This window comes from Mustela putorius, unplaced genomic scaffold (assembly GCF_011764305.1).
Source record: "Mustela putorius furo isolate JIRA1106 unplaced genomic scaffold, ASM1176430v1.1 tig00003870_pilon_pilon_pilon, whole genome shotgun sequence".
In the NCBI taxonomy this organism is placed as follows: Eukaryota; Metazoa; Chordata; class Mammalia; order Carnivora; family Mustelidae; genus Mustela; species Mustela putorius.
This window is the reverse complement of record NW_025422022.1, coordinates 9511477-9524343: the sequence shown is the minus strand read 5'-3', so window position 1 is coordinate 9524343 and position 12867 is coordinate 9511477.

Sequence of the window (12867 nt, the reverse complement as noted above, 5' to 3'; positions counted from 1 at the left end):
AGGTATTAGGATAAAGAATGAAAGGCAGAGAAAAAAAGGATTGGTAGACTATGTTCAGAGGATTGTTAGTAGAGAATAATTACAAGATAAATCATAATGCCAGCTTGCCCATCAGGATAATATTATGGTCTTTACACAACAACAGAGGATCATTGATGACAATAGTGACAACAAAACACAAAATAGTGTCCATTCATGTAGACACATACTCTGTCATTCTTGGCTCCCAGGGATTTTTGTTTCCTCCTTCTGTGGGGAGATTCTTTAGTTAAGGTGGGGAGGAATGCATCCTCTAAGCTTGAAGCTGCAACAGAAGTATTTTCTTGCTTGGCTATTCTTGACATTCTTTGTATTGTCCTGGAATTTGTTTGGGGTAGCTAGACTGGGTAGGAGTGCATCACTTATTAAGGCCAGGAATTCCCCCACAAACAGAGTTGGCCAGGGTCAACTTAAGCAAGCCTATTGTTTCTTGGGCTGTAAGTGTTCAATGAGTAAAAACTTACTAAAAATACCTCTGCAACTAAGAATAAGACACCCATAAAAGTAAAAATAAGTGACCAAACCCAAACCCACTTCAAAGTCAGAGGTATGTGTTTCTTAGGCAAAATAACCGAGCAGCAGGTTTTGATGTTTGCTTGTAAATTTAAGGTGGGGAAGAATGTTCTAGATTATTGTTCACCAGAAGGGCCCATGAGGATATTAAGAGTAATTCAGAGATGTTCAAAAACCCATGTAAGAATACAGAGTAGCTCCTGACCTTAGCATAGGTCAAGAAGATCATGAGTCTAACCCCAAACGGTTCAATGAACTACAGTTCTGACTCCCCAGATCTATCCTACCCCCCAAACCAGCCTCATCCACAGTCACACATTCTTTCATTGACTCATTTAACAAATATTTATTGTGCCTCCAGTATGAGCTAGGTACTCTGCTATGCTTTGAGGGTGTAAAGATGAAAAGACAGAGAATCAAGGGTGGGAGGGACATGTAAATCAACAAGGCATAGTGTGATAGCACGCCCTGAAGGAGATACGCCCAAGGAGACCACACAGGTGGGGGGTACCTATCTCAGCCCGGAGTCTGCCAGGAAGCTGGGGAATTGCATTCCACGTAGGAATGAAAATAGTCCCTTGAGATCAAGAATTTCAGGAGTACAAGTTATCTGTAGAGGAGCCACAGGAGATGGGGCCATCTAGGTTAGCAGGTCTTAAAGACCCCTGTGCCCCCAAATGTGACCCCATTAACTCCATGCTTCAAGTAGTGTCATCTCTCATGGCAGTGTATTAAGACTCGGAGAACACTGAAATATTTCTTTGAAGATGTATTATACCTGGCCACCGGCATTTGAGTTTAAATTAGCAAGCCCAGAGCAAAAAAAAAAAAAAAAAACACTGGACAAGGAAATGTGGGGGGAGAATAAAAGAAAGTCAAGAAGAGTCTAGGCATCAAAGGTTTACTATAAACTAGTGAAGTAGCATACTTCAAATCTGGAGAGATGGTCCTGATGCCTGAAGAAATCTGTACCTGCAGAGAAAGGAAGAATATGGGAAGAGAGCAACTGGGTCCTTAACTAGGGTCATTCCTTGCCAGCTCAGTTAAATAGTGGTCTTTGTACCCCAAGCCCTTGCTCTAACTGGGCTGCTGAGGTGAAGTGCTCTTCTAACATGCCCCAAATTTGGGATGCCTGAACAGAAGGTCAAAGTCATCTTTAGTCTTTCCTCATTTCCCCTTGCAAGGCAAACAGTCCTAAAGCAATGCTTCTGACACTTGAAGGGGGCATAGGGATCACTTGGGTAATCTGGTCAAAATGCAGATTCTGTTTCCTTTTTTTTTATTATTTTATTTATTTTCAGCATAACAGTATCATTGTTTTTTCACCACACCCAGTGCTCCATGCAATCCGTCACCTCTATAATACCCACCACCTGGTACCCCGACCTCCGACCCCCCCCGCCACTTCAAACCCCTCAGATTGTTTTTCAGAGTCCATAGTCTCTCATGATTCCCTCTCCTTCCAATTTGCCCCAACTCCCTTCTCCTCTCTATCTCCCCATGTCCTCCATGCTATTTGTTATGCTCCACAAAGTGAAACCATATGATAATTGACTCTCTCTGCTTGACTTATTTCACGCAGCATACTCTTTTCCAGTCCCGTCCATGTTGCTACAAAAGTTGGGTATCCGTCCTTTCTGATGGAGGCATAATACTCCATAATGTATATGGACCACATCTTCCTTATCCATTCGTCCGTTGAAGGGCATCTTGGTTCTTTCCACAGTTTGGCGACCATGGCCATTGCTGCTATAAATATTGGGGTACAGATGGCCCTTCTTTTCACTACATCTGTATCTTTGGGGTAAATACCCAGGAGTGCAATGGCAGGGTCATAGGGAAGTTCTATTTTTAATTTCTTGAGGAATCTCCACACTGTTCTCCAAAGAGGCTGCACCAACTTGCATTCCCACCAACAGTGGAAGAGGGTTCCCCTTTCTCCACATCCCCTCCAACACATGTTGTTTCCTGTCTTGCTAATTTTGGCCATTCTAACTGTTGTAAGGTGATATCTCAATGTAGTATTAATTTGATCTCCCTGATGGCTAGTGATGATGAACATTTTTTTCATGTGTCTGATAGCCATTTGTATGTCTTCATTGGAGAAGTGTCTGTCCATATCTTCTGCCCATTTTTTGATATGATTGTCTGTTTTGTGTGTGTTGAGTTTGAGGAGTTCATTATAGATCCTGGATATCAACCTTTTGTCTGTGCTGGCATTTGCAAATATCTTCTCCCATTCCGTGGGTTGCTTCTTTGTTTTCTTGACTGTTTCCTTTGCTGTGCAGAAGCTTTTGATTTTGATGAAGTCCCAAGAGTTCATCTTCGCTTTTGTTTCCTTTGCCTTTGGAGACATATCTTGAAAGAAGTTGCTCTGGGGGAGGGGAGCCTGCCTTTCTCCCCATCTCCCAAGTGATGCCGAGGCCGCTGGTCCAAACACCAGGCTTGGAGTCACCAGGGGCTGGAAAGCCAATCTCCTTGGCATCTCTCACATCTGGCCTCTTGTCTTTGCAAACCTCATAAGCCTTAGTTCAGGTCCTCCATGCCTGCCCTCGGCACAATTGGTTCTAGGCTGAATCCATTCTCTACACCGGCCCAGGGTGATGGCTTAAAAAGGGAATATAGCCATGTACATCCCTGCCTCAATCCCTTCAAAAAGTGCCACTTTGCCAAATAAGTGATTTTCAAATTTTATATTTTAGTTGAACTCTCAATGCAGAAACTTTCCTGAAATTCAAGATTTAAAATGTATGCACATGATACTGCTCTGGCCAAAGCTGAGGGGAAACGCCTCTATTCTTCATTCTCACTTACTCAGCTTCCCCTTTCCCCGTAGCAGCTTTGAGGTTCTTCCAGAAACCTGGATCCTGATGAACTAGAGACCTAACAATGAAATCCAGAAGCCATTTCAGGTTGAAGCCATTATGTACCTTTAAAGAGGTTACTCATTTTTTACTCCTTGAGGAAATGAATAGAAAACTGCCTCCTCAGAGAGTTGTTTTACAGATTAAACTAGATTGTGTTGTCGCATACCAGGGATAGAGTAGACACTCAATAAGTACTTGTTCCTCTATTCTCAAAACTTTACAGTTAGATATGTTTTCCTTTGGCTGAAGCTTCTTTCTCCCGGTAAGGATAATAATCGTGCCAGTATCACTGGAAGCGGTAACATACTGGCCTTTTTAGTGTGAATGGACTTAGTTTAGGCTCTCTTCCTGTGAGCAGGCTTTGATTGGAGGTGGAGGCTGCTCAGAAGGTCCCTGAGCAGCTGCGGAGGTGGGTGGAGAACTGACCAGAAGGGGCAACTGATGCACAGTGTGGGGCCTAGGCCAGAGAAAAGGGTGAGCCAGTTTCCCATGAGTGTCTATCACTGGTATACTGGCTTTCGTATCATTTAGCACGGAATGCTTAGAAATCCTGAGCAAGTGGCTGTTAACTAAACAAGGATGTCTGCTTGTAGTTGCAAAGTGCCACGTACATTGGCGGGCACTGGGCTTCCTGGGAAAAGGTTAAGTCCTGATTGTCTCTCTCAGACTGCATGTGACATTCACAGCTGGGGATGAAGCAAGACATTTGGTACTGCTCCGTGGGCAAAGGTGTGGTCCCCGTGCTGGAGCTCTCACTCCTCGAGGGCAAGAGCGGGGGGCAGCTGTCTCACTTTCGTTCTTGCCTGGTCCACATCTCCCTCTCCTTGTGATCCGCTGGCCAGTCTCCTGTCTCCCTGTCACAAGGTATCCGCCCCAAGAGAACTCTCAATTTATGGTCCCCCCCGAGGGACTGTGGGCACCTTTCTGGAACCAGTCTTCTCTCTGTCACAAACAGGTGGCACGACAGCCTGAAAGGTGCTCTTGGGCAACGCAGAGGAAAGGTCCAAACTGTATGTGAACCGGCTGCTTGCTTTCACCAAACCAGACAGCTTTATGCGAAACCCGAACCTTGTTGTTTAAAGGATTTTACTGCTTCAGGTTCCTGGTATGAGATCGGGGAGCCAGGCTGGGGATGGAGCGTGCTCCCTGCCCTCCAGCGCAAAGCACTTCCTCCTCAGGAAACTGGGTCAGTCCCGGTGTGGGGCCATGGCACCATCTGCGGGTTCCCAGGAACCCCCCAGGAGAACAGCCTCTGAAGGTCTTATCAGACTGCGGCATCTCAAAGCCCCCTGCGATGTTATGCACATAAAACGATAACCTCCCCCACAGAGTTAATAATTACTTACAGCCTGTGAAAAGCCAAACACATCCCCAGTTCCAGTCAACACCAGGGAGGCGGTGGAAATGCCAGCTGGCTGGTAAAGCAGGTGAGAGGCAGACAACTAGGGCAAAGGAAAGCATCCACCCAAATCTGCAGCCTCTCCAGGTTCTGGGTGCCAGGAAGGCTAAATTCATCCCACAGACCCTCGTGCGGGTCTGGGAGTATGTTAGCAACTGCGATTTGCACAGGGACAAGAACTATGACCAAATATACCACTGTGCACAATGGGTCGGATTGCAGCGATGTCCATAGGAATTTCTGCCAGAAGCAGCTGGCTGTCTCACTAGCCTTTTGCAAACACACTGAAATCAGAAAACCTGAACAGAGGAAATATGCCAGGTGAGGAGTAAATGTCGGGGGACCTTCCTGATACTCTCCTTACACTTGCTTCTGACAGCCCCTCCCCGCCCCGAGGTGGGGTGTGATGTCTAAGGCAATGCGTCCAATAATTCGAATCATGCCAACTCTTTCTCAAGAGATCTGCTTTCGAATAAAATGATAAGAAGCACGGAACTTGACAGTTTAACCAGAAACCACATGGATGACCTCCACGGGTTTTCTGGTTTGGAAGTTCACTGTCACCATTTCCCAAAGAGCTAGAAATAGGCTGTTCTGTTCCAGGGATAATACAATCTTGTGCCATGTAAAGGTCTGTCCGTTAAAAGTGCTTCTCATCTGGGGTGCCTGGGTGGCTCAGTGGGTTAAAGCCTCTACCTTTGGCTCAGGTCATGATCCCAAGGTCCTGGGATGGAGCCCCGCGTTGGGATCTCTGCTGGGCGGGGAGCCTGCTTCCTCCTCTCTCTCTGCCTGCCTCTCTGCCTACTTGTAGTCTCCGTCTGTCAAATGAATAAATAAAATCTAAAAAAAAAAAAAAAAATGCTTCTTCTGCACTCTCCCACTGCCCACACACCAGCTGTGAGCCAGGCCAGGTGGAGGTGGGTGAGCGGTGGGGGGTCGGGGGGTGGAGGTGGGGAGGGCTTGTTAGTCTCATGCTGTAGCCCAGGAAGGCAAAACTGGAAGTAATAAATGGCCTGAGCGTAGTTCTCTTGGCTGATGGCCTTGTGTTCGTCCCTGTTCAGGCCGCTAGGATTTCATTCAAAGCAAGGTAGGAAAACGTGGGGTGTCACCGAACACAAGTAACCCAAAACCCTGACTCGAGCCAGCACAAGAGTTTGGACCTCCCCAACCAAACCCTTTTTCAGGAGCAGCACCGCCGAGATTCGGAAAATACCAGTGAAATGTGAAGAAAGAAAATAATGCTTTTATCTTCCCCTTTTGGTTTTGCTAATTTTTCAGGAAAAGGGGATGTCAGAAAACCCCAAGTTATGCAATGAGGAGGCTTCCATTTCATTAACTTAGTTAACAGAAACCCGGACCGGCTATTCCTCTGATTGCGTACTATTTTTTTTTTTTTTTCCCCTAACTAAGGAGCCAATGTCAGAAGAAAGGAGTTTTGGGAAACATTGGTCAGAATGTAAGGGATAAGGTAGTACATTCGAAAGCATTTTGTAAATTGAAAAGAATAATTGCTGCAGGAAATTGAATTTGAGAGCTTTTCGTCAGCGTGAAGTATTATCAAAAACCTAAATGATAGCTCCTAAATTTTTTCCTAAGAGCTCCACCCAACCATGCCTTTCAAGCCTGGATGCTTTCAACCAAGGATCACAAAACCCAGCCTCGAGGGGGTCAAAATCTCACCTCAACCAGACACTACCCCAAAAGCTCTCCTGCGCAAAGTTTTATTGATGGTAGCAGAATCTTGCCGGCTGTGGACTGCATCTGACCTATATGATTCATTGGTCCCGGATTGAAGGACAGGGAGTGCTGGGCACGGGGACAACCACCATTCCCAGTGCGGGTCTAAGAGACAGAGGGGAAACGGCGTCTTCCTGCTCTTGCAAGTTTGGAAAAGACTCTTAAGTCAGAACCAGGGAGTTTCACTGCCTGCTATCTTAAAAAGGGGTAAAGGAGTCCTTTTTTAAAGCACTTTGTTATGCACGGAAGTAGGCTGATACTGTGGGAAAAGAAAGGCTTAGAGTTCTGTTTGTAAGGTTACCTGTAAAGTCTGTTGTGGGTCCATGACCTGAGAGTCCCTGGATGTAATTTACAAACACGGAAATGCTTCATTCATTTGTACCACCGGAGAGTGACGCAGTCCCCACAAATGGAATTCCCAGATAACTGAAATGTGTTCCCTGAAACACTAACATTTTTATATTATAATCATTTTCATGGTATTTTTTCTGATTTCTATTGTACCTGTCCCTGCCTTATTAAACAGAGCCCAGCAAACCTGAGTAGCCTTTACATGGTGGCTGTTAAAAGAATTGTTTCATTGCAACAGTGAAAATGTTTGCTACTGGAAAAAATGCCCCCCCCACCACGCTCCCCCAAAGGGAATTATGAGAACTTTTCTCTCTCTCTCTTCTTCCTTTGCTGCAGGTGGTTGTGCCTTTTAAATTCTCCCTTTCACCTGCTTGCTCTGGAACTGGATCTTGCCCTCACTGTGAGCTATTGCTTTTCATTTGCCCTGGGCTGGAAATGGAAAATGCTAGGCTTGTCCCAATTGTGTGTGTGTGTGTGTTTTATTTTATTTAATTTATTTATTTGACAGAGAGAGAGATCACAACTAGGCAGAGAGGCAGGCAGAGAGAGAAGAGGAGGAAGCGGGCTCCCTGCCTAGCAGAGAGCCCGATGTGGGGCTTGATCCCAGGACCCTGGGTCATGACCTGAGCTGGAGGCAAAAGCTTTAACCCACTGAGCCACCCAGGTGTCCCCCAATTGTGTTTAACAGGAACAGATGAGTCTCCAGATAAAGGACTGGGTGACTGAATACGTACCAGCAATGGCATTGACTTTATACTTTTGGAAATGTTCTTCTCCCCAGCTCTCTTTGGTGTTGTCAAGGTTACCAGACAGGACACCTTGGGATGAATGAGATGGTCTGTGCATTCCCGCTGGTGAAATTGGTGGAACCAGTTATTTAACAAGCCAGAGTAGAAGTCACACGAGGTATAAGAGTCCCAGGTACAGTCATAGAAGATCAAGATTTGGATATTCAGCTGGAGTTTGGAGAACCTGAGGTCCACAAGCTGTGCTTCTGGGTGTCCTCATGATTGGAAGAGAAGTGGTGAAGGAAGTGGACCCCAAGGATGAGGTCCAGCTGTCAGAGTTCAGGGTCGTTCACTGTGGGGTGGAGACCAGAGTGGCAAAAATTTACTCTGTGTTCCCTTAGGTTAAAAGGGGAAGGAAATAAAAACAAACAAACAAACAACAATAACAACAACAACAAAACCCTCAAAAACAAAACAACAACCAATGGCTTGGCACCTTCAGCATAAAGTCCAAACTCAGAGAAAATCTGTGATCTAGCCCCTTCCCAGGCCTCCCTTTTCACCACTCCCCCAGCTAAACGATGCCATCTCCCTCTCCAGAACACCCTCCTGGTTCACCATTAATCCCTTCCTCTGTGCCCCAGGCGTCACCCTTGGTGACGAGTTCCTCCTCTGGGGTCAAGGCTCAGACGACCTGTGAGCATGGGTCACATCTTGCCCTCAGATTTTTTTGTTTTAAGATTTTTATTTATTTATTTGAGAGAGAGAGCTTGCAAGATGAAGCACAAGCCGGTGCGTGGGGCGGTGGGGGCGTGGTTGGGCAGGAGGAGAGGGAGAAGCCAACTCCCTGCTGAGCAGGGACCCTTCCCCACCAACAATGGGGGACTCCATCCCAGATCCCTGGGATCATGACCTGAGCTGAACAGACACTTCACCGACTGAGCCCCCCAGGTGTCCCCGCATCCTGCCCTCAGATTGCACGTTTCCTAGCCTGACCTCCTGGACTGTGAGGGCTTGAGGACCAACACAGCTTCTTGCTCATTTTAGCGACTGTGGCACCCAGCCCGGTAATTGCTCCGGGGATGCTCGGTAAGTGTGGACTGAAGGAAGGAAAGAATGCACATTTTCATGTAGGAAAGCAGCCCCAGAGAAATGTCTGGAATGAAGCTGGGCAGCCTTCACAGCTTCATCCTGGTGACCGTGGCAGGAGAGGCAGAGGACGGAAGCTGGGGCTGATTGCATACGCCTCAGGCCCTCTTGGTGTGGACAGGACACTCCTCCTTCTCCACAAGCTCCCCTGAGTCACTCCAGAGTCCCTGCCGGTCCCCACTCTAAGGGCTAACCCTACGATTGGCTTTGCCGTCCCTTTGGTGGTCAGGGTGGGAAAGGGCTCAGTTTAGAAAGAAACTGTTGGCCGCAGAGCCTTTTCAAACGTTGCCGAGGCATCTCTGATTCATGCTGGCAGCCTCTGTGTTAACTATATGGGACTTTGGAGTCAACATTTTTGTTGCTCTTTTCAATGTTAATTGATTTAATTTATTTAATTGATGTACAACGTAGATACGGTGAAATTCAAATTCTCCGTGTTATAATTCAGGTCTTTGACAAATGAATACACCAGAGTAACCTCTACCCCTCATATTTCTGTCACCCTAGAAAGTTCCTTTCCACTCCATTCTAATCAATCTGCACTGTAGGGAAATTTTGAAAAAGGCGAAAAAAAGACTAAAATGTTGGTTGTCCTGGAGCTTGCATGATCAAAGCAGGCTGTGTTATGTGATGAAAATACTTGCAAATCAACACTGTGAGTGACGTGATCCAGTACTACATGCAATGGCTCAGTTTGCTACCAGGACATGAATTTATGGAAGTGAAAGGCATTAGAATGTCACCTTTGGGGTCTGTTAACAATGCAGATACCTGTGCCAACCCCAATGCCATTAAATTGGCATTCCTTGGCATGAGATCCAGGAACACATATTTTAGACAGATGTCCCCAGAAGTCTGATAGGAAGTGGGGCAGGGGTTGGCACAAACCACACTTTAGAAAACATAGGGTCAATTATGGTTGGACAGAGATCATTAATGATAGACGGGGAAACCAAGGGCCAGAGATGTCGAGGGGCTCATTCAAGATCACACAGTAAATTCATGGCATAGCTTACATTTCTGGGAGAGGAACTGGCAAGGTCAGGAACACAGTCATTTACACTGGCCTACTGGGGGGTGTCCACAGACCAGGGCTAGCCCCAGGGCACAGCATCTCTAAGACAACACCCCACTTCAGAGCTCTGGAGCCTCTGTGTGTCTGAGAGAAATTGAGGAAGCACCCACTTGCCCTTCCAGCCTCCAGACGATGGCAGACCCAGAGCCTTGAGGACTCATTGGAGACACAAAAATTTGTCCCCACCCTAATTCTTCCCCTGTCTTGACGGTGAATTTCAGGGACCGAGCTACTCCATGGAAGGATGGCAGGCTCTCCACTGGGCTGAGAGAGAAAGATTAGTCCTCATAATATTAGGCCCAGGAGAATTTCTCCTCCCCATTTGACAAACAAGCAAGGGAATCGGGTGCTGGGATGGCTGACACCATTGACGAGTGACAAGGCTGAGGCCCATCCAGCCTCCCAGCCTCCTCCATGGCTCCAACGCTGCCACGTGTGCAGCATATTTGTGGTCCCTCAAGCAGAACTGTCATCTCTTTCCCCACCTAGACAACCCCAAACAGCTGATAGATCACTGGAATGAATCGCCTTCCTGATGAACCTTTGATCTTTCCAAGTATTAATTTATCTCTGATGTGTAGGCCTCCCATCTATGAGGTTGTGGAGAGAGGCAGGAAGTCAACACCCTCCAGAAAAGAACAGGGTCTAATAGCCCTCTCACCCTCTCCCCTCAGTGAAAGGTAAAACTGAATGACCAGAGTCCTCAGACCTTCTTGGAAGTGGTGTCAAGACCAGAATCCCAGGGGAAACAAGACTTGAGAGCAGCTGGGAAGACTTGCTTGGGCCAGAGCTGTGACTTGCATCACAGACATTTACCATGGCAATGTGGAAGGGCCCTCTGGCCTCCAGCTTCCATACAGCCCCTCTTGCAGTCCCTGACAAGTCTTGTCCACTCCAAAAAAAGGGTAAGTGAGATGGAATTGCAGGCTGAGGGCCCCAGATTCATCCCAGTAACACCCGAGAGCCCACAGTGAGAAGAGACAGTCAGGGGTCTCTGGTCTCTGTTGGGGTCCTGTTGCACCAAGAACTTGGGCAGCCACTTCATCCTCTGGGCTTCAGGTTTCTTATTTGTCAAACGAAGTGTTTGAATTAAGTTGCCTTTTGGGTCACTTCCGGCATTGTGAGTTACAGTCCACCCCTCCCAAGCCCAAGCTCCCAAGACCTTGACTTTGTTTTGTTTCCTCTTGGGTGCAGATACAATGAGCACACAGCCAAGAAAGGCAAAGGTCGAACAGTCATTCCAGACAGAAGGGTAGACACTCATTGGTGAGATTCTTAATCTTAAAACTCTTACCTTATTATCTTTGCATCCTTAGGACAATACACCTGTTGGTACATGCTTAAAAAAATGGATGTGCAACCCATCTGAGAATTAGGGCTCCGTGTGGTCTGTTCCTGACTTGCCAGTCCACTCAGAAACACTGCGTGCCCACCAATAAAAATGTAACAGTAATTGCAATTATTACTGTATCCCTTGAGACACTTTCAAGGAAGGAGGTCTAGTTCACAACCCTGAGAAATTCTCCTTAAAACTCCCATCCTCTTTTCTCCATCTCCTTCCACACCTGCTGCTGTTCATGAACCCTTGAACCTCCTCTTGAAACACACTGTTCCTGCCCTCTGCAAGGACATGGCCTCCTCTGGCCCCTGCTTTTTGGGTTCCTTCTCCCTTCCTCCCTTCTTCCCTTCCTCCCTTCTTCCTTCCTTCTATCCATCCTTCCTTCCTTCCTTCCATCTTTCTTTCTTCTTTCTTCTTTTCTTTCCTAGAGAGAATGAGAAAGCATGTGCACAAATGGGATTGGGGGAGGCAGAAGAGAAGAGAGAATCTCAAGCAGACTCCACACTCAGCATGGAGCTCAAGGTGGGGCTTGATCCCAGGACCCTGAGATCATGACCTGAGCCAAAGTCAAGAGTCAGAAACTTAACCAACTAAGCCACCTAGGTGCCCCTTCCCTAACTTCTAAATAGCAACCTTAAGATCCATCATTCTAGATATACACCTTCATTGCTTTGACTCTCAGAGACTTACGGACTTCATTCAGGCCACTAACAATGGAAGCAAGAGGGCTAGTCACCCTCTGTGTGACCCTGCTTCACTTAAGGAGGGCAGGACAGCGTGAGGAAGGATGACACCGTGATTCTGCCAGAAAGGGCCATAAAAAAAGTGGGCTTGGGAAAGTTTTTACCAACCTTTGTTTCAGCTCATTTCTCCTTTAAGTTGAGATCATTGGAGCTCTTCCAAGTTTTCAAAAAAATAGTAAAACATAAAAATTTAGCAAAAGTCTTGGCCTATAGCAAGGACACACTAGTCATTATCAATACTATTGTTGCCATTTGAGTTCCTTTGAGTCCAAATGACCCGTGAATCTCTCAGTGTTGTCTGAATCCCTCCGGAAGCAACCTACCTGAGTAAAACAGGCATTGGCAACAGGAGCTTATCTGAGAAGGTGTCTGGATGGAAGAGGTCCCTTCAAGGTCTTGCTTGGTTAAATAATTCATCAATCCTAATTGGGAAGAAAAAGATGTATGGAATAGAACCACCCAAGAGGAAATAAACATTCAACCCTAAATTAGTAATGACAGATTCCCCATTCCACGTGTCAAAAGGCAAATTGTCCGCATAGGAGAGTGACACAGGAAAGCCCTTATCAGCTGGCAATGGACATACCCCACAACCCTGCTGACGTGAGGGGTGTGGGACCAAGGTCCAGACACAAACCCTAGGTTCTTCCTGGCTGTGCTGGGAGCCATCTTTATGGCCTTCGGCTGAGCAGGTGAGATTTGGTTGCCGGTAATTGCCGGTAATAGCTTCAAGGATGAGTTCTAGAGTCTCCCAGGTTGAAGACCAGTGGGGCTGTGTGACTGCAGAAGCCTTTTGTGGTGAGTTCTTCACTTACTGCTGCTTCTCTGTTTGCTCTTTTGTCCTGGTTACTAATAAAAACTCCTCCTCTGTTTATTTGTCAGAAGGTAGGTGAGATCATGTCAGGTGTCATGTCACCAATCTCTGCC